The sequence below is a fragment of the Schistocerca piceifrons genome, chromosome 4 (genome assembly GCF_021461385.2).
Source record: "Schistocerca piceifrons isolate TAMUIC-IGC-003096 chromosome 4, iqSchPice1.1, whole genome shotgun sequence".
Lineage (NCBI taxonomy): Eukaryota > Metazoa > Arthropoda > Insecta > Orthoptera > Acrididae > Schistocerca > Schistocerca piceifrons.
In genome coordinates, this window is record NC_060141.1 from 528,212,982 (window position 1) to 528,236,781 (window position 23,800).

A 23,800-nucleotide genomic window follows, 5' to 3' on the forward strand; every position below is an offset into this window, starting at 1 on the left:
CTCCTATTTCATAAATTACTGAGACGATTACATTATTATAGTCCCTGTATATCTTACTGTTTTCAACGGCTCTTCTAACTTCTTTGATATAATATCCGTCAGTGATTGTACAAACTTTGATCATATTACTGATCATCTGTTTCTTCCACCTAATCCTCCTCCCTATCTTTGTCACACTTTGGAAAAGTTATTTTCCATAGCACTGAACTTCAATGTAAACTTGCTATTTATTTGTCTTCTTTCTAAACTCAACAGTTACTTCTCATGAGCGATGTGAAAGATAACTCTTTTACTGTTCATCTCTCCAAAACTTCCTGTAAACGTTCAGTGATCATTTTCAAATCAGTTTCCTTACAAATCTCCTCATCTGTGAGTAGCTGAATAGCTAAGCGTCTTTGAGCGTCATGCATAAAAGGAAACCGACAAAAATTATCGAGGGCACACAAATTATTGACGCAGTCTACTGATTTCTAATCATCCTACAACTGTCGACGAACAATTGGGCAGAGCACGTTAAGAAAGAAGCACTATCTAAAATTTCTCTCCTTAAAAATACATATATTTTTTGTGGCCGATTATGGATGAAATGGTCCCCTTTACGCGTATAAGTAGCCCATGAATGACCAATGTGAGTGTGCGTCAGTGCGATCAAATATTGTTAGTCACCAAAATTTTAATTCTCGAGCTTCATCGTCTGCCCGGATATATTTTACCAGTTGATAATGAAAACGACACAATCTGTGCTGTATTGTTCGAAATACGATTAAACACACAGCATAAATCTTCATTTAATGGTTAAATAATAGCGTCTTTCTCCACATTTTGCGCAACTCAGAACAGATTGTAATTAATCTTACGAAGGTGCTTGGAAATCATTATTCTCTTGATGAGAAATTTCTCGATACAGCACGGAACCCTTAAACTAACATTATGTTCACATGTTCAGATTCACTCCTCCATATCCATACGTAATTTGATAGGAAATTTTCTGTTCTCTTTGATACCAACAACATTCTGTAGGCTGTATCTAAGCCTATGTGTATTCACCTACTGTCTGGTATAGTCTGTCTATATTAGTGACATTTATCGCCGTGGATTCTCATGTGCACGCTGACAAGGTACTTTTATGTCATTTTGATTCAACATCCCGTCAACAGTGGGGTCATTCGAGACGTAGCAATGGCTTAGCTGGACAAGAGCAATTAAAGAAACCTTACAGCGCCATATTGAAAGTGTTTTCGCTTGAAATAATTTCAAGTGTGCACATACGAGCACATAAGTAATGCGGCACATTCTTTGTCGGTCAAATTCGGTTGAAAAAATACGAAATTTGTTGTGGGACATCATGGACAGTTCCGGATTCAGCCCCTATAGATTTATGATGTTCCGATAGGTGGAGGGGATATAAGCAGCCTTCAAAACGGCGTCTGCAACGCAATGCGTTCCAAGCAGAGAGATGTCATTGAGTTTCCTTTTGCAGAAAACATTTACAGGCACTTGCAGAATGTCTACGGAGACATGGCAACGAACAAAAGCACGGTGAGTCGTTCTGTCGTCATAACAACAAGGTATCGCAAAACTGTCTCCAAGTAAGAAAATGATCATAGCCGCACCCACAGCTGGTAAAGATATGGTGACGGTCTTCTAGGACTCTGATGAGGTTATTCTGTTTAGTGTCCTACTTCATGGTGCAGCGATCAACTCAAAAGTATATTGTATTATACTCAAGAAACTGAAGACATGACTCCAGCGTGATCGTCGCCATAAATATCCAAATGAATTTCTTCTTCTCTATGACAAGGTCTCACACATGACTGTGCACCAGAGAGGAGCTCATAAATCTTCATTGGAGTGGTCTTCCTCATCCATCCTACAGCTCAGATCTCGCACCTTACCACTTCCGTATGTCTGGCCCAGTGAAGACTACAATCCACAGGAAGCAGTGTGTGGATGGTGGTGGGGTTATTGATACAGCAAGACGTGGGCTACGGCGTCTATTATACACTGCCCAAAGGCCTCTCCATTAACGTGGCGTAAAGCCGTCACATTGAACGGACATTATGTTGGAAAGTCGGATCTTTTGGCCAAAAGAAATGGAATCAATATGGTGTTCTGGAATCGTGAATAAAATCAACTTATTTTAAGAAAAAAATGTGTTGTATTATTTATCGAACGCCACTCGTAAAATATAAACTTTGTCGGAGGCTGATATAAAACTTCTCATGAGCATCGAAGTAAAGTTACAACATTTTAATTCTTGGAATTATTAAATTTTTCATTCAAAAAACTAATGATATTTCCATGGGATATGGAGTAGCAGATGGTAAAGACACGAAAGACACATTGTCTTCGAGTAAAATATAGAAATCACTAAAACAGCTTTTATTCTCAAACGTACTGTCCCCATAATGATATAAACGATCAGCTGTATCATGATGTAGCTGACCTTTCGGAACAGCAAGCAAGACGCTGAAGGTTTCCTGGTAAACTAAAGGACGCAAGAACGTCATAGATGGTTTGACATCAATTGGGATACAGGGGGAAGTGGACTTGTGCAGAATTTAAGTCCGTTTCTATATTAACTGTTTTATTGCTGTCCTTTTTTGTGAGTTATACAATGTCTATAGCTCCTTGTATTTCGGACCATTTCTATTTCGGTAGTGTGAGACAGTCATTATCGTCACTTTACAGTTAAGCTAAATAGCGTGTTCCTTTGGCTATTGTTGGCTCTATTTTCTCGGATCCCTCTTGCTTATAGGTTTTTGTGTGCGTCACTGGTGACGTACAAATAACACTGCCGGAAAAATAAAACCGAAAGAGAAACAAGCAGTTCTGGACAGAAAATTAAGGGCGAAGAGTACAGCGAGCATTACAGTTCTGAAAGGTACCGTAAGTGAATGAAATAAATTTCTTTGTTTGTAGACATGATACACAGCGCTTATCCACGAAATTTGCGCTACTGTGCAGATATTTTCAGTGAAATTTAGATATGAATGTAAATGGGGGAAAGAAATCCAACAAAACGAAATTTCTCAGTAACGAGCTACAAGAAGCTGTGGTTCTCTCAGAAAATATCCCTCTAATAAACTCCGAAATTCCAACGGTCAAGCGGTCAAGCTCGGGCTCAATCTCTTTGTAATGATTTGAAGAATGGACAGCAAAACACTGAGAATAAGAACGAATGCAACAGAATGATTAGAAAAAATGCTTACTCGAAGCAATAACGTTACTGTTCGGAATGAGCAGAGTAAATGGTAGTTACGCGGCATGACCGGAAAGTACCGTTTTGGGAGAAAGCTCATAAAAATGAATGATTTGAGAAAATAAGCCGACCAGTTGCAAGTATAAAGGTTTATTAACAACTCTTGACCATGGTTTCAACAGTTCTAAAATTTTCTTCTTCAGAGGTACGAGGACCTAATGAGAAAATTCTCTCAACAGGTCCACGTACTTCTGAAGCAGAAATTTTTTTAACTGTTGAAACCATGGTGAGGAGTTGTTGATAAACCTTTCTACCTGCAGTTGGCTGACTGACTTGTTTCAGATCATTCATTTACATTCACCGCTGCTGAGCAGCAGCTGTGTTTAAAATTTTAATACTCTTTAAATTTTTTTTCAAACCAAAATTTAGTTTTACATGAAAGACCATTTCTTAAGCTATTTATCTACATAGTTACCACCATTGTGCATATATCTGCCGTAAGAGGGAAAGAACTTATCCGCACCCTCTTCATAGAAGAAGGCCGCCACTGCTGAACGTTTTTGCGCCACCATCACTGTCGAAGTCTTTTCCTCCAAACTCACGATTGAAGTTCAAGAACAACTGCTAGTGAAAAAGTACGAGATCGGGGCTGCACATCGGATGATCGAATTGCCCCTAACACCTTGATGAATAAGGTTCTGAGCGACACCAGCATAGCCGGCCGGTGTGGCCGAGCGGTTCTAGGCGCTTCAGTCTGGAACCGCGCGACCGCTACGACCGCAGGTTCGAATCCTGCCTCGGGCATGGATGTGTGTGATGTCCTTAGGTTAGTTAGGTTTAAGTAGTTCTAGGTTCTAGGGGACTGATGACCTCAGATGTTAAGTCCCATAGTGCTCAGAGCCATTTGAATCATCTGTTCTTGAGCTTGAAGCGTGATTTTGGAGGCGGTCAGTTTGACAGCAAAGACGTCGCGAACAACGGTCTCCGGCAGCGGCTGTCTACACTGGTGTCATCTTGCTACGAAGACGACGTAGGAAATCTGATTTCCCACTGTGACAATGTAACTGCAGACTACTTTCCAAAGCGCTTTAATTGCAATTTCCGTCACTGCATAGTACAATTCGTTTCGCTTCCATGAAAATTATCCTTCTTGACACAGTACATAGTGTGGGCATATGAATACATTTATTGCTGTTGGGAAGTAAGTACTGAGATGCAAATATTGCCGTTAGTCTGGGACACACGTTATAAGACACAACAGGATGTACTTCTTATGTGTTGGAGAATTACAAATTTTCGGCATGTGCATGCAAATGGGACAGTAATTGCATGTGAGATTACGAGATAAATATTACTTGGTTTGAACAACGACAGTTAAAACTGATTTATATGAGTCTCGGGATCTTTGACGAAAAATGCTCTGCCACCAAGCCAATAAAGGCTATGTTGTCGAGTTAAGATTTCCTCGCAGAAAGAGAAGCCAGAGTATCGGCCGAAATAGTTCCTTACCACTTCTTCGCAGAGGTATTACTCTCATAGTATCTTTTGAAAGTCTCTAAAGAGCTAGGAATCCACTGAGGGACACAAGCTGTGAGCAGAGTGCTGAGACATACTCAGAAGGCCTAGCTGGTTGAACATAATCTCCGAAATTGGAAGACACAGTTTCCAGTCTGCTCTTTGTCCAACATTGGATACGGAACACGACTGTACATCACAGAAGGTGCCACACACCTGGCCAGTCTACTGCGTGACGCCACATGGTTGTGATCAGTCGTTTATAGACAGCGCACATAATAGGAAGCACATTACGCTTCCGCCACACGACTTACGAGTAGTCGGAGCCATCCGCTGATAGTTGCGTCTGACGTCCCAGAAGGCGCTGATACCAGGGACTACTTCCTTCATCCGCCATCTACTTCACAGGTGAACATTCTTCTGCCAGTCGCTTATTCAAACGGCCGCACACCTTCACTCGGTCAATTGCGAGCAGTTCCAGTTGATACCACTTGCCAAGCATTTATCAACGAGCTGCCGGAAGCAGTCATTGGACTGTCAAAACCTAATGTCAAAGTGTTTGTATGGGAACGACGTTTTTCGCGGCGGCACTTATGTATAAAACATTCTCGGTATTCTTGCCGCGTCAGTTCTAGATAAAATCTCGAGCTTTCGACGATTACCTCCATCGTCATCGTCAGGAGCTGACTGTCAGCTCCTGACGATGACGATGGAGGTAATCGTCGAAAGCTCGAGATTTTATCTAGAACTGACGCGGCAAGAATACCGAGAATGTTTTATACGTCAAAGTGTTTATCTGTTAACTGAGCCTAAATTTATAATACTGTCACCGACATTAGTCCAGGTTGACCTACTTCAGGGTGGGGTACGAAAAACTGGCCCCGGGTACAGACTGCTCGCCGATTACGCACCAATTGTTGGCCGCCACGAGCCAATAAAACAACAAATACAAAAGCATGAAATAATTATTAGGTAATAAAGAAATAACAAATAAGCTAATGCAAAGTTTTATACTGACAGAACTGATATTGTGATTCACATTAGAGTGCATCAGGCGCTGAAAAAGAAATCCTTGTGCTTCGGTGCACGTATGCGCTCTGCCTATACACTTTGCGTAACTCTGCCGTATCAAATCTAAAAATATCATTCCGGATATTGTTCTTCTAATTTCCTAATGGTAGTGGGTTTTCTGTTTACACTTTTCTCTTTAGGCTGCCCCACAAATAGAAGTCACAACTGGTTAGATCCAGCGAACGCGACGGCCGCAATCCTTTGCTCACACCCTTCCTTCTGTGAATCTTTGATGGATCCGTGAGAATGACTCACATGAACTCTGACAGATCGTCTCATCCTATTCCTTCCCTTTCCGATTCTGCACAGTACCTCTTCATTCCTTACTTTATCAGCCCACCTGATTTTCAACATTCGTCTGTAGCACCACATCTCAAATGCTTCGGTTGTCTTCTGCTCCGATTTTCCAATAGTCCATGTTTCACTGCCATACAATGCTGTGCTCCAAACGTACATTCTCAGAAATTTCTTTCTCATATTAAGGCCTATGTTTGATACTACAAGACTTCTTTCGGCCAGGAATGCCCTTTTTGACAGTGCTAGTCTGCTTTTGATGTCCTCCTTGCTCCGCCCGCCATTGGTTATTTTGCTGCCTAGGTAGCAGAATTCCTTAACTTCATCTACTTCTTGACCGTCAATCCTGATGTTAAGTTTCTCGCTGTCCTCATTTCTGCTACTGCTCATTATTTTCGTCCTTCTTCGATTTACTATCAGTAAGTTCAGTTGGTCGTGTAATTCCTCTTCACTTTCAAATGGTTCAAGTGGCTCTAAGCACTATGGGACTTTACATCTCAGGTCATCAGTCCCCTAGACTTAGAACTACTTAGACCTAACTAACCTAAGAACATCACACACATCCATACCCGAGGCAGGATTCGAACCTGCGACCGTAGTCGTCGCATGGTTCCAGACTGAAGCGCCTAGAACCGCTCGGCCCCAGCGGCCGGCTCTTTATTTACTCTGAGGACAGGAGTGTCACCAGCGAATCGTGTCACTGATATCCTTTCACCTTGAATTTTAATTCAAATCCTGAACGTTTGTTTTATTTCCATCATTTCTTCTTCGAGGTAAAGATTGAAGAGTAGGGGCGAAAGACTACATCCCTGTCATACACCCTTTTTAATCCGAGCGCTTCGTTCTTGGTCGTCCACTCTTATTTTCCCTCTTGGCTCTTGTACGTATTGTATATTACCCGTCTCTCCCTACGGCTTACCACAATTTTTCTCAGAATTTCAAACATCTTGCACCATTTTACATTGTCGAAGGCTATATCCAGATCGATAAAGCCTATGAACGTGCCTTGATTTTTCTTTAGTCTTGCTTCCGTTATGAACCGCAACATCAGAATTGCCTCTCTGGTGTCTTTACCTTTCCTAAAGTCAAACTGATCGTCATCTAACACGTCCTCAGTTTTCTTTTCCATTCTGCTGTATATTATTGTTGTCAGATAGTTGGATGCATGAGCTGTTAAGCTGATTGTGCGATGATTCTTGCACTTGTATGCTCTTGCAATCTTCAGAATTGTGTTATTTATTTACATGTCAAGTTCCGTAGGACCAAATTGAGGAGAAAATCTCCAATGTCATGGAACGTGTCAGTACATGAACTTACAACATAAAAGTAATAACAGATAAAAATAAATGTTCATGAACCTGAAAGAAAATCAGTCCATAAGTTTAAGCAAACGCAATCAGCATTACAACGAGAATCAGCTTAATTTTTCAAGGAACTCCTCGACAGAATAGAAGGAGTGACCCATGAGGAAACTCTTCAGTTTAGATTTGAAAGCGCGTGGATTACTGCTAAGATTTTTGAATACGAGTGGCAGCTTATTGAAAACGGATGCAGCAGTATACTGCACACCTTTTTGCACAAGAGTCAAGGAAGTCCGATCCAAACGGAGGTTTGATTTCTGCCGAGTATTAACCGAGTGAAAGCTGCTTATTGTTGGAAATAAACTAATGTTGGTAACAAGAAACGACAATAAGTAATATACATATTGAGAGGCCAATGTGTGGATGATATTTCTCCGAAAGTCAGATGATCTGTCGCTGGACTCAATGTCAATAGTCGTTTTGTTGCCACTTCCACCAATGATTTAAAAAATTCTTATGGTATGTTATGTATCCTTTCTGCCTTATTTGATCTCAAGTCCTCCAAAGCTCTCATAAATTCTGTTAATAATACTGGCTCACTTATCTCTTCTAAATGGACTCCTGTTTCTGCTTCTATCATGTGAGGCAGATCTTCCCGCTCACGGAGACCTTCAATGTACTTTTTCCATCTATATGCTCTCTCCTTTGCTTTTAACATTGGAATTTCTTTTGCGCTCTTAATATTAGCACCATTGCTTTTAATTTCACCGAAGGTTATTTTGACTTTCCTATAGGCGAGTCACGCCTTTTCATCACATCTGAGTTTCATTGGTGTACATATTATTTTGAGAAATTATTGATATTTGTTCTTAATTGTGTTTCCTACGTTATTTGTGTTATAGTCTACCACTGACCTGTGATCAGAACGTTGCAGAGTGCAAGCACGCCACTACAATGCAGTGACTGATTTCTATGGTAGGTGGTTCACTTTCTGCTACTTTGGGTGCCAAACGTATTTGGTGACCACAGCACGATTCAAGTCCGAACATTTGCTACAACTTATCACGGAGGCGATTCTATCTTGCAGCTAAACTTTTGATCCACACACTTCATTTTTCATCTGCCAGCTCCTTAAGGTGGGTCATGTCCTTAGCACAAATTGCCATACTGGAAGACGATAGACGGCGCGTCAACTCTCAAGACAAATGCTTTTGGGGAGCAGACGATAGAATGCTACAGATTATGAGATTACAAACCTAAAGTTATGGAGAATTTTAACTAGACAGATGCTTAAAATTACCGCAGCGTAATCAGACAGGACTGCAGGTGAGAAGTGGAAACAGTGATAGCGAGAACCGGCACGGAAATGACAGGAAGCGCGACGTCGCGTTTCAAGAACGAGCTGGTGCGTCACGTCTTTCCGGTGCGCTATATATACGTGTTGTCTCATCTGCGCTAATGGAAGAACCGTGTTACCTTTTGGACGTGAGATCCGTCACTGACACGAACATATAATAACAGCGGAACGATTTTTCACCTAATGGTAGGCGCCTCTTTCTACCACTCTGTTCGTCTCTCTCTGGCACTTTGTCTTTCTACACATCTTCGTAGCCGAGGTAACTAGCACGCTGTACTGTATTGGCATTCGGAGCGTGGATGGCTAGTTCAAATACCAATAGAGGAAGAAAGTTTCATTAGCGGTTGCAGCGAATATTTTCCATGTCGACAGAGGTGCTTTGTTGGAATCATTCCATCCAGATTCCTATCTGGAGAGTAATTAGACGTGTTGCAACGGCTGTCAGACACGCAACTGTAGTAACCAAGACGAGTTTGATCCTGTGAAGGTGTTCCGTACTACGTGTGAGTTAGGATACTCTAGGCAGTCTATGGGGAATCCAAACAGTGACACAGTGATGGACTCGGAAATTTTTTCTACAGTTGTGTGTGTGTGTGGTTTGAGGTTTTCTGGCGCTAAACAGCGTGGTCATCAGCGCCCAAACGCATAGAAACAGGAACACATGCAGTGAAGGGACGAAGACGGACAGCGAACAAGGAGAACGGCTAAAACACACAGACCTGACGCAGTTACAAATCCTCACATACAGAGGCAAAACAAGAGGAGAAGAAACGCACTAAAAAAGGAAAGGAAACACAAGGAAAAGAGAACAGCAATCAAAGTGAAACAAGTAGGTAATCGTGACTGGCGGACCTCTTACCTAAAGCCTGGGTGAGCCAGTCACCCAGCAGCACATTAAAATCCTCTCCCTAAAATCCGAGGCAACGAATTGGACAGGGCACAAAACCGTAAGACCTTAACCACAGTCGTTGCGTCGTCTTGCAAAATAGAGGGCAAATCCGGTGGCAAGGAAACCACCGCCCTCTGGTCAGAGAATAAAGGACAGTCAAGTAAAATGTGGCGGACAGTTATCCGGACGCCACAAGCACTGCAGATTGGGGGGTCCTCCCGCCGGAGTAAAAAACCGTGCGTTAAGGGACTGTGCCCGATGCGGAGGCGAGTGAGGAGAACCTCATCCCGCCTACATGACTGGTAGGACGTACGCCATGGCCGCGTGGTGGCCTTGACCAAACTCAGCTTATTTTCACCGACTGCCAGCCACTCCTCTTCCCATTGACGCATAACACGAAAACGCAAAAGGGAGGTAACAGCATGGAGGGGGACGGCACATTCAACAATGTGAGGGAGGGAACATGCATCTTTGGCAGCCACATCCGCCAGTTCGTTTCCCCTAATACCCACGTGCGCCGGCACCCAGCAGAAAGAAACCTCCTTCCCCTGCCGTTGCAGGTGGAGTAGGGCATCATGGATGTTCTGGACGACCCTATCCGCTGGGTACAAGTGTTGCATGGTCTGAAGGGCACTCAGGGAGTCAGAACAGATGAGAAACTTAAGACTGGGAACACATCTCATCTGCTCCAATGCCCGCAAGATCGCAAACAATTCGGCATCAAAGATGATAAACGGTGCAGGAAGCCGTAACTTGACGACTCGATCAGGGAAAACAACAGCACAACCAACAGAGTCCCCCTGTTTAGAGCCATCCGTAAATACTGGTACATGGTCGGCATGCTGGTTTAAAATATCGTAAAATAAGGAGGTAAAAACAAACGCAGGAATGCAGCTCCTCCGGTACTCTGACAAGTCTAAAAGGACGCTGGGCCTCTGGAGCAACCAGGGAGGCAGGCGGGTAAAACCCTGGAGTTGGGGTGCCACACGCTCCACATCAAGGGACTCAAGCAAATGCTTGGAACGAATCCCAAATGGCCTCGTTGCCCTTGGACGACTGGAAAAGAGACGTTCCATAGGCGGTCGGGCAACAGTAGGGTATGCAAGGGAGGTAGGACAGGCAAGGAATTGACACACCCGTCGCACCATGAGGAGTTTCCGCCGGATGGCGAGCGGCGGATCCCCTGCCTCAGCACACTGGCTGGGGATGGGACTGGTACGGAAGGCACCAGTAGCCAGCCTGATACCCTCATGGTGTACTGCGTCTAGAATCTTCAGATACGAAGGCCTCGCTGACCCATACACAGTGCATCCATAGTCAAGACGCGACCGGACGAAAGCCCTATAAAACTGCAGCAGACGCGCCCGATCTGCTCCCCAGGACCGATGGCTCAGACATTTCAAAATATTCAGCGCCTTCAGGGCCCGCACCTTGAGGCCTTTAAGGTGCGGCAACCACGACAACTTGTAATCAAAAGTGAGGCCCAGGAACATCACAGTGTCTCTAAAAGGAAGAATGGTGTCCCTCAGACGCAATTCAGGGGAGGTAAAAGCACGTCGAGAACGATTAAAATGAACACACACACATTTGTCTGCAGAAAAGGTAAGACCCGTCTTCGCAGTCCATGCCTCTAATCGCTTTATCGTAAGCTGCAGCTGCCGACTAGCAGTGACAAGACTGGAGGAAGAACAGAAAACAGCAAAATCGTCCACAAACAAGGAGCACTGGGCAGGACTCCGGATAGTGGACGTGATACTGTTAATGGCGACGGCAAAGAGGGTGACACTTAAAACGCTTCCCTGAGGAACACCATTCTCCTGCACGTACAAATCAGATAGCACATTACCAACCCGATATCGAAAGAGGCGGCGGGAAAGAAAGGACCGAATGAAAATGGGGAGATGGCTACGAAAGCCCCACTGATGGAGTTGATTGAGGATAAGGCGGCGCCAAGTAGTGTCATACGCCTTATTAATGTCAAAGAATACACCTAGACAATGCTGGTTACGTAGGAAGACCTGCTGGATGGCCGCCTCAAGCAAGGTCAAGTTGTCTATAGTTGAACGACATCTCCGAAAGCCACACTGAGAGTGGCTAAGGAGCTGCCTGGTCTCGAGCAGCCAAACCAGGTGACGGTTGACCATGCGTTCCAATGTCTTCCCGACACAGCTCGTCAAAGCAATACTCCGATAACTACTGGGATGCATTCGGTCCTTTCCCGGTTTGAGGAGGGGAACCAAAATCGCCTCCCTCCACGAGTCAGGGAACGTGCCGGATGACCATATCATATTAAAACAATTCAGGAGTACTTCCTTGGATGGCAGCAACAAGTGCTGCAGCATGCTGTACAGGATTTGATCATCACCTGGCGCAGTGTCATGAGCCACAGACAGCGCCGAATCCAGTTCCCACGTTGTGAAGGGGCAGTTGTAGGGTTCAGAATTTGGAGACCGGAAGTCCAAGTGATCCCTCTCGATGGCAGTGCGGTAGCGGCAGAAATCTGGATCACAGTTAATAGTGGCAGTAGATTCGGCAAAATACATGGCCAGTGTCTGGGCAATGTCTCTCGGCGCCGTGAGTAGACAACCCTGATGCAGCAATGCCGTGACAGGTAGTTGGCTGCGTTTCCCGGAAATCTTCCTGATGGCTTCCCATACTTTTGTAGAACTAGTGGAGCGGGAGATGGAGTTCAGGAACGATTGCCATGACCGTCGTTTGCTGTCTTTAATCACTCGCCGCGCCTTGGCCCTTGCCACCCGAAAGGCCGCAAGATTGTCAGCTGAGGGACGGCACTTGAAACGGCGCAGAGCTGCACGGCGGGCTCGGATGGCTGAGCGGCACTCAGTGGTCCACCAAGGGACAGGGCGCCTCTTGGGATGACTTGAGGACCGTGGGATCGACAATTCAGCAGCATGGGAGATCACGGCTGTAACATGGTCGACCCATTCGTGGACGCTGGCACGGTGTTCCAAAACAGCTAAATCGCTGAAAAGTGTCCAGTCAGCTCTGCAGAGGTGCCACCTGGGCGGCACTGGTAATGCCACAGTCTCATCCAGGAGGCGAATCCAAAGGGGGAAGTGGTCACTAGAATGGAGGTCAGCGGCAACCTCCCACAGAGCAGAATCCGCGAGTGCTGGAGAGCAAAAGGAAAGGTCAAAAGCTGACGACGACCCAGAAGCAGTACAGAAATGAGTGGGAGCACCAGAGTTGAGGATGCACAGTTCTTCGGATGCCATGAGGCTTTCCAGAATGCGACCCCTGGGGCAAGTAGTCGTAGAGCCCCATAAGACATTATGAGCATTGAAATCCCCCAGAAGGAGAAATGGGCGGGGGAGTTGGGTAACAAGGTCTGTGAGAGCCTCAGAGACTATTGCATCCTGAGGCGGTAAGTAAGCAGCTTGCAAGTCCGTAACGAGAGGGAGCTCAGATGAGTGGTGCATGTCATGGACAGAAACCGCAACACCACCCTTTGCCCTTTCCCCCATCAGATCATCTTTTCGATACACGATATAGCCCCGTAAAGAAGGAGCATCAGTGGCCCGGAAATGTGTCTCTTGGAGACATAAGCACAAGGGGCGCTCTCGTACAAGGAGTTGTAATTCGGCCACATGCTTCCTGAACCCATTCAGGTTCCACTGTAATATGGGAGCCAGTGATCAGGGTGGCTGAATTTTCACCCTGTCCCTGTGCTTTGGAGGAGAGCCCATACTGGCCGGAGATTTATTCCTGGGGCGAGAAGATCGCCCCCGGTCGACATCAATGTCCATCAGCTCCGATGGCGACCCAAGGGAGATGTCAGATAGTACGATGGCATCGTCATCGGACTGACCCTGACTAGTCTCCTCAGGTGGCAAAACCTTCACCTTCGGTGTCTTCGTCTTGGGGGGCTTAGAATGCAGAACCTTGTCAACGGTTGGAGGTTTACTCGCCTGGGCAGAAGGTGCCATATGGGGAGGGGCAGGAAGTACCCCAATGTCAGCAACCACGGCCTTGTCCGACGTTGTGGGGAGAGCTGCAGGTTGCAAAACAACCGCAGCAGCACAAGTGCACTGGCAAATGCAGGTATTAGTGCTGACACTAGCAACCTCCGTTTGTGTAGCAACAGTGGCCAACTGTACCGGTTTCTGCAGAGTGGAAGCGAAAGATGTTGTAAACACAGGAGGCTGCATGGCCTTAAAGAGCTTCTTGGCCTCACCATAGGGGATGCGCTTAGATGTCTTGATCTCCTGTATCTTCCGTTCCTCGAGATAGATGGGGTAGACCCGGCTCCAGACAGGGTGACTCCCAGAGCAATTCACGCACTTCACAGGCGATGAACAATCGGCTCCTTCATGGGCAGGCTGACCACATTTACCACAAGTGGCTATCCCATTGCACCCCAACGTAGTATGCCCAAAGCGCTGACATTTAAAACAGCGCATTGGGTTGGGGAAATATGGCCGTACTGGCAAACGTAAGAAACCCGCTTTAACATGCTCTGGGAGTCTCGGGCAATTGAACGTGAGAATAAACGAGTCGGATTTGACTAGGTTCCCATCGACTCGTTTCATAATATGCTGCACGTCGACAATACCTTCGTCAGCCCACTCAGATTTCAACTCGTCCTTAGGGATATCCACCAAGTCCCTACATGTCACAACACCCTTAATATAGTTCAAAGTGGAGTGGAGCTCGGTCTCGATAGCGTACTCTCCGAGACAGGTTGCTTTCCAAAGAGAAGTGACTTGACGGGAACTAGAAGTTTCAACTGACAGAGTCCCATTGCGCAGACGCTTCACAGATTTCAGTGTTCCTGCAATTCCCTCAAGACCCTTGTGGATGTAAAAGGGAGAAACTCTCTCAAAGCTACCTTCCTTCCGTTTGACAATCAAAAACACATTCTGGATATCAGAATGTGCTCTGTTACGACAGTCTGATAAATCTCTAGTAACACCAGGCGCTGGAGGACTCCCAGCACGAAGTCGCTTTTTCGATTGGGTGTGTTTTCCTACCAGTGGCCCACCCAATCCTCTGGTAGGGGGAAACGTAGAGATCGAAGGGTCCATTGTGGTCCCACGAGCAGCTAGGGAACTAAAGGTCCGCTCAGACAGAGCCCCGCGTGCCTGAGTAAGCCTTATACAACTGGGGTGCGGCAGGTGCCCCAGAGGTTGCCCGCTTGCGACTGTTCCACCCCAACAGCCATGCATCTTATAGACGCGCAGCACACCGTAAGATTGAGGGGTTTTTATAGAGGTTTACCTTCCTCGCAATCCAGGCGGTCAAGCCAAGATTACCATTCCCCGCAGCACACAACATTCCACCGCTGTGCCATGCGGTGGTCGCTGAAGCATGTCTGGGGTTTACGGTGACAGGAAACTGGCGGCGCTGACCAGTCCCCAGCTCAGGACCCCGGGGTCGCCAAGTCCGTACTCAGCAAATGAATGCTGAGCCCCTTGGGGGTTCTACAGTTACTTGTGTTTATTTTCTGCAAGTGTGGATATACATTTGTAGTTTCCCAGTATCACAATTTGTTGGTTATGAACTTTACATTAAAACTGAAGAAACTGCGAGAAGGTAAACAATTAAAGTGAAGAGACCTGATAAACTAAAAGAACCAAGGGTTGTTGAGAATTTTAGAGGGAGCAATAGGCAACCGTTGACTAGAACAGGAGGAAAGAATACGGTGGAAGACGTAGGGGTAGTTTTGAGAGATGTAATAGTAAAGGCAGCAGAGGACCAAATAGTAAACAGATGACCCTAGTAGAGACCCTTGGATAACACAAAAGATAGTGAATTCACTTGATGAAAGGAGAAAATATAAAAATGCAGCAAGTGAAAGGAAATACAAACGTCCAAAAATGAGATTGACAGAGAGTGTAAAATGGCTAAGTAAGAATGACTACAGGACAAATGTAAGAAATATCTTCACTAGGGGAAAATAGATACAGCCTACAGAAAAATTTATGTGACGTTTGGAGATAAGAAAAGCAGTTGTATAAATATCAAAACATCGGATGGAAAGCCTGTTCTGAGCAGCAAAGAAGGGAAAGCAGAACAGTGGAAGAAGTATATAGGGGGTTTACATGAAGATGAGATGGGAGATGTGATACTGCAAGAAGAATTTATTAGAGCACTGAAAGACTTACGTGGAAATAAGGCGTTGGGAATAGACGACATTCCGCCAGAACTTCTGAAACACGCGGGAGAGCCAGCCACGACAATACTCTTCCATCTGGTGTGCAAGATGTATGAGACAGACGAAATGCTCTGACTTAAAGACGAGCGTATTAATCCCAGGTAAAAAAAAAATAAATGAATAAAATAAAATAAATAAAATAAAATAAATAGAAGAGAGAAAGAAAGAAAGAAAGAAAACGTGCTAACAAGTGGGAAATATTGTCGAACTACAAGTTTAATAAGTCATGGTTGCAAAATATTAACACGAATTCTTTGCGGAAGACTGGAAAAATTGGTAGAAGATGAGTAAGATGGCTTATCAGTTTGGATTAATTGGTTCAAATGGCTCTGAGCACTATGGGACTTAGCTGCTGAGGTCATCAGTCCCCTAGAACTTAGAACTACTTAAACCTAACTAACCCAAGGACATCACACACATCCATGCCCGAGGCAAGATTCGAACCTGCGACCGTAGCGGTCGCGCGGTTCCAGACTGTAGCGCCTAGAACCGCTCGGCCACTACGGCCGGCTCAGTTTGGATTCCTGAGAAATGTAGGAACACGTGAGGTAGTACTGAACCTACGACTTATCTTAGAGGGTAGATTAAGGAAACGCAAAACTACTTCTAAATCGTTGTAGAATTAGAGAAAGCTCGCGCCAGTGTAAACGCGCCTGATTCGTTAACCCGCGAGTATTTAGAGCGCTGTAGGAGTGGACAGGCGGAGGAAGCTGCAGTTCTAACTATTGCCTGTCCCGTAATTATCCGTGGCTCTGGAGACGACTCGGGGTTCTCAAACAACAACAGCAGCAACAACGGCAGCTCAGCATTGTCATCGGCTACGTTCTTCGTAGTCCGCACAGCTACAACATCGTAACACTGTTAACTGACAAATATGGGAATATAGAGACTTTACCCAGTTACATTTCATTCACAAAGTATGACTTAACTTGTATAACAACTTGCAATAATTAAAACTTGTAGGGCACCTGTGTTGTCATTGCCCTCAGACATTACTACCAGGCAGGGTCCCTCTTTACCTTTCCATGCAATCGCTGAGTGTCGTAAGAATATGAAAATTGATTAACTATTTACTGCCAGTTTCGTGTGTTTGCTAATGAACAGTTTCAGTCTAAAGCTTCTGCTTCAGTAACTGTTTATTCTACATTGCATAACAGACGCTAAAGTAATTTGCAAAGTTTAGTATTAACTTCGTTTACTTAAACTAACGTAAAATTTCACTGGCAAAACTAATAACTAAAGATACCTACAGCGCAAATTAAGAGTGCACAGTTTAATTTATTCTCCCTTTAGCTTAGCGACTGACTTCTGCTGGCTTGGTATGTATTTTATTATTGTTACTTTAAAAGTAAAATCATTTGCTCATCTGCTTAAAGTAAATTCAATAATCAAAAGTAAACCGCTTGCCTGCCTAAGATTACCGATTTAGGTATTCGTTACAATTATTTCTTTCTTGATTTCATCTACATTCCTGTTAATGACTCCAATATTATTTTTTCAGTCTTAATTGATTCGGACTGGGCATTAATTTTAGCAGTAATTGCTTCAGACTGAGCATAAATTTTAGCACTAATTGATTAATTGATTCTGCCTGCACATTTATTGATCCGAACTATTAATCCTACTGATCCACATGCACAACAATTCGTTTATACTTCTAGCTATTACTGGTTTTGACACTATATCTGCTCTTTCTTGATGGTTTCCTCATATCCACCATCACTGGATTCGGTTTTGATTTTCGTTCCGAATTCCGTAGCATTTGTCAATGCCAGGAATTTCATTTTACTGTTTTCCTCTGTTTCAGCGGTAGCGTTTGTGACGCTAGCCGCTGGTTCCTCAACAATGGGTTCCGCCGCCAGCGTTCCCCATTATTCTACCGATTGTTCTCCGTTAGGTACAATCAAATTGTCAGTTTATTTGTGTCCATTAGGTTGCCTGTTTTACTAATTAATGCAAATTTACAAATTTTATGGCTTTTTCCACCACTTACTACTGCCATGCGTCTGCGACTATATTCGTAGCGGAAGGGTTTAATTCGTTAAGAATCTGCACATTACCAAATTTGTGACTAGAACGATACCAAACTGATATTGTCCAGTCACTAGCGTTGCCACGTGTAACTCCCCCGTTCCTAATCGGCCTACTGAATTGCGATATAACAGACCGTGATCACATATGCCTAATGAAATTTTACAGTGAGTAACGCTATCGTTACCGAAGGAGAATAACATCGGTTAGTTGGAGAAAAGTGTACAACAGATTCTTCTGAAGGAAGAATCTATTCTAAACTTAAGTTGAATACCGGTGGCAATTTTGAAATGGATGGGATGTAGTGCAATCACTCACGAATCACACAGGGGGAGGGGGGAAGGGTACCATGTAATATTTACTACAAAAATTACTGATAATACAAAGAAAACACAGATTACCTAAAAAAGGTGATAATTAATCAATCGCCAGGCCGCAAGGGCAATGAATCTCCAGAATCTTAAGAAAGGCAATGGCAAAGAAATTCAAGCAAATAATCATTGGCGTTGCAACAGAAGGATGCCACGCTTTTACAGAGGTACAGTCAGAAATAAGTAGCATAAATAGTCGTTTTGAGAAGGAAGTACGGAGGTTCGAACAAAAACTGTAACAGACTGTTGATCTTGTTATTGAAAATAAAGTAACTGAAAAGAAGAAAACGTTACGAAGTTGCTAACTTTAGTATCAGACATGGCGTCTAGAGTGAAGAAACAGCCAACTATGTGTGATGAGAAAAAGAGATAAGTGGAAAGGTTAGCGACGACCACATGCCAAGTAGTTACAAAACTAAATAAGCTAGAAAAGGGATTAGACGAAAAGCAGCACTAAGTGTCATGTCATGCACATAACACTGAAATCTTAGTTAGGGAGCGTTTCGATCCCTTCAAAAAAACATGGTGGATTCCACACTACCGACTTCATTAAAAATTGCGAACGTGTATTGCCTGAATCATGGACGTATAAGAGAAGAATTTATCTTGTAAACGACGTGCTAGCGGGCGAGGCAAAGCGATGGGGCTTGAACCTCGATATTGTGGACTTGAGCTTTCAAGAATATAAGAATGCGTTCTTGAAAGAATATTGGTCAGAGCAGAAGCAGGAGAGTAAACGGTGCGATTTCGTAGTGTCAAAACCCTATGACGCGAACTCTCGCGGATCGATGAAAGAATTTTGTGAAAATTGGGTTCACAAATTAGAATATTTGCGTTATCGACAGATTGAATCTGAGATCGTCGAGGAGTTGTGGAAGAAACTTCCAGATGATTCCAAGAGGCACATAGGCAGTAGTTACAGAACAATTGCTGCATTCTTAGAAAAGGTGGAAGATTAGGATAATTAGCGGAATATCCACCAAAATATTAAGAGTCGTGGCAATAGCGACAATTACCACAACGGCAACAACTGTAATAACAATAACCATGGCAATAACAACAACAACCACCATAATAATAATAATAATAATAACTCACACTACTATAATGATGTCATAGTGGGAACAACAATAGCAGAAACGACAGAGGCCAGTATCATGTGAATGTGGTACGTGATTAGCAGGATGGTTGTTGGCAGAGTCAAAATCAGCAATTGCGACACGCATATAGAAATGGGCCTGTCGTACTTAATCAGGCAAACCATTAACCGCGCCACCAGGCGTGGGAAGGCCTTGGCGGCCCAGAAGAAAGCTTAGGAAACGCTCCTATGATTGATCCGGATGGATAAATCGGTGATGGGAGAACGTGCAAGAAGACAGAGCGAGTAACGCACCTGCAGCAACAATAATTGAAGATGAAAAGACAGTCGGCAAAGCGATCACTGTCCGTAATAATGGTGAAAATAGAGTACCGGGCAACGAGGAAGAGGCAGCCGCTGTTAAGGGAACAATGGTACCGCAGGCTCTAGTTCAGTGTGATTCGCCGGTGGAAGTAAAGAAGCCGATATCGGATAAAACTTCCATTATCGCTCAGGGAACCACGGAAATCGAGGAGGTGTGGCTAGGTCAGTTCGGTCGAATAAACGACGAACTGAAGAATTACAGAGTGTGCTAATGGGGAGAGCGGGTAATATTTGACGCTTATCAGCCCGCCTGAAACTAGCGTTCATGAAGAAACGGAAAGCTCTGTACCGAAGTGGCAGCCTTGTCCAAATATTGTAGTACTTGAAGTAGCCAACCCCAGCGACGCGGGTCCTAAAGAAAACCAAGGCGAAATTTCTGAAGAGGGGCGAGACGTGTTTGTCGATGATGACCGGGTACATCATACTGTCAGACGAGAGTGGAATGGGTTGCATGAGCTCGGAGAAGAATTAGAAGCAGAAACAGAGCACATTTCTTCAAGCAATTTGGAAGATGATAGCCATCTTTCCCAACAAAATTTACCTGACTTGACAGCGAATTGTTGGTAATACAAGGTTCATTAATGGAAGAAATTGATAAAAATGCTTCAGTGTTGGGGTCGATACGGCTTCAACAACGGCAGAACAGGCAGGTAGAAATCAAGAATGTTCAAAAACGGAAAATTGAAACCCACAAATGAACTGTTGCCTGTGTCAGAGCCGGACGGAGTTTTCTGGAATTGAATGAGGACTTGTTATGGGATAACGAATCCGAAGGTGTACTCAAATTGTTCTACTTTCAAGACGTGGAAGGATGAAAGCAGATGGAGTGTATTTGTAAAAATATGCATCGTCATCAAAGCGAGAACGAATGCTTGAAAATTGTGGAGACCAAGTATGACGAAAGGAATAAAGACGGAGAAAAGTTGAGAAAGTATTATAGAATGTACAACAATATCCGGTATATATGCAAAGATCCAAATAGCGACACTTGGCGGGTGTATTGGCCCACCAAATACATTACCGAAATAGTAAACTACTATCACTTCGCCTATGGTCATTGCGGACCAGAGAAACGTACAGAGAAAATGGCTCAGGTTGTAAATTTGAACAATATATTAAAGAGAATAACAGATAGGATAAAGACTGGCGGTAAGTGTCGGAGGGTGAAAATGACCAACTGCAGAAATCGTGGTCCTATTCAGAGCGTAAGACCTAATGATGTACTGACAAGGAGTACTGCTAACTTTGATGTAACGTATCCATTGTAATCCCTGCTTATCGCTGATTTCTGGAAGTTTCGAAGCCTTTTCTCTGAGGGAGCACTGTCGTGCTATCCTAACGCAACACTGCTCCAGCGCCAATGGCCACGGGCCCTCTGGGCGTGTGCGGTAGACTCGTTGTTGGGCTTCAGCTTGTGGCGGTTGCGCGCAGTCTTGTCGCGCGTAAATCAATATGCAGAATTTGCTAGGAAGTACAATTAATGGTTCAAAGACTTAGGTCGGTTCGCGGGAGAAAAGTGTTTGAGTAGTTCAGCTATTTCTTGGAAAGGTGCACCGGATTAATTGCGAGATTTAATGTTGAAAGAGTAAAGTGTTTGTGAATTAGTAATTTTCGTGGAGAAACATGTCGATTGTAGGACGTAACTGAAAAGTCTTCCGTGAAAAGTGATTACCTGTTTGATTAGTATGGAAACTCAACGTGGCAAGTGTTATTTCAGTGTGAATATGAAACAAGCGTAACTGTTACCACGAAACTAAATGAACTCAGGCATTGTTAGGAAAGTGTGTTACGTGCTAAAGGTATAATAAAATAAAGCAATTTGACTCGTACCGTTGTTATTTCAAGGTGAATTTTCTATCTTTCTCAACTGAATAACTTTAACCCCCTTAGTATCAATGTATTTTCAGTAATATGTATTCTCAAAGGGAGGGGCTTTATGCCCACCTTAAAAATTGTTTAAAAAAAGAAACAAGATGTGTTAACTGTTATTGACTTACATTAACAATAGACTTTTTAAACAGGTACAAATGTGTAAGTAGGTCCCAGAACTTGAAGATATTTTTAGCACATTCTTAGAAATACTAATGCACTTTTATTATCGCAGCTGAAAAAGGGTGACAGGTACTTTGTGAGCACAATTTTTTTTAGGAAAGTACGAATCCTATAATTATCGTTTATTTTTATTCACAGCATACTTTTTAATGAGATCTTGATGTGTAAGTTAGGTCCTGAAACTGAAAATATTGAAGCTGACATTCATTGTGAAAAGTCACATCTACTACTGAGACTTAAATTTGTGGGTGAAATTTAACTGAAAAATTTAAAATTTTTATCGGTTCTGGTAGGAGACTTCACGAAAAACAATATATATATATTTTTAAATTTTAAAGTATAAAGTGCGTAACTAGATTACAATACTTTCAAAATGTGCGCCCAACATATCCTTTCCCCCTGGTATTGCGAGGATTAATATTTGAAAAACATAAGAGACAAGTGTTCGGATTAGGCACATTGGCACGTTTATTTCGTAAGGAAGCGTGTTCTCTATGTAAAGTTCCCCTGCTTGAGTTCGATAGCCCGATATCAGCAAAAATAGTCTAAATTAAAACGAGAAGAAAAGACATACCGGAGCTGTAGAACATGGGACCGAAAATTCGGGTAAACTCTATTCAGCCTTACCTCGTTGATACAGATGTACCCTAAGCATGTTGACGTTGAAGGAGACTAATCATCCAACACAGAATGAAGGAAATCATGTTTTGTAATTCGTATGCTTCACAAATCGACCTGCAAAACTAACAAATAATTTTTCTGAAAACTACTTATGCCATGTTGTTTTGAAGCATTGTCATGACGCTAATATATTAGACTTAATGATAGCAGGTATACTTGACCTATTTGAAGCCTACTGGAAACTGGTAGTAGTGTTAGTTATGTGGTTATAGTAACAATGATATTCAAAATACATAGGGAAACTAAAACAAGTAGAAAGATTTACTTGTTTAGTAGATATAGAAGAAACAGCAGAAATCACTGAAAGTGAACAGGGCCCCTGTCCTCTCATACACTACAGAAGTTATGGATGAGTTAGCCTCTTACTAAAAAATAGTATAACGCGGGTCAGACGAATAAAAAACTATGCTCAGTGGTTGAGAAAAAGCACCTGTTTACAAGAAGAGGAGAAGGTGTGATCCGCAGAATTGGTCCTATATCGTTGAAATTCATCTGTTGTAGTATCTTAGAATATATTTTGAGCTCAAACGCAATGAGGTATTGGAACATAATAACTTCTACGCCAATCTGTATCGATTCCATTATTATCGGTCAAGCGAAACCTATGTCGTGCTTCCTGAAAGTCATGAATCAATTCAATCAAGAATGTGCAGTAGTTTTTGACTCGGGAAACAATGTGCTTCATCCCCACATCAATGTTTATTAACGAAAGTACCATGAAGTATTCTCTGAATCATTTGTCTTCTGACTAGCTTGATACAGCCAACCATTAATTCCTCTCCTGTGCCAACCTCTTCAACGCAGAGCAGCACTTGAACCTTAGTAATTGTTGGGTATACCTTCGTCTCCCCCTATGTTTTTGCTATCTATAGTTCCGCAAAGTCTTACGGAAGTTATTCCCTAATAACACATGTCCTATCATCGAATCGCTTCTTCTTGCCAGTGTTTCCCTTCTGTTAGATTCCTCTCTGATTCTGCGGAGAACCTCATAATTTATCTTATCAGTACATTTAATTTTAAACATTCTCCTGTTGCACCACATCTCAAACGCTTCGATTCTCTGATTTTCTGGTTTTCCCACAGTCCACTGCCATACAATACTGTGCTCTAAAAGTACAATCTCGGAAATTTATTCTTGATATTAAGCTATATGTTTTATACGTAGACACTTTTTGACCAGGAATGTCCTCTTTGCTTGTTCTAGTTTGCTATTTATGACCTCCTTGCTTCGTCCGTCATATGTTATATTGCTTGCTAGATAACAGAATTCCTTCACTTCGTCTGCTTTGCGGTCTCCAATTTTGATGTTAAGTTCACGCAATTTCCATCCCTGCTACACCTCATTACTTCCATCTTTCTTCTGTTTACTCTCCATCTATATTGTACGCTTTTTACCCAC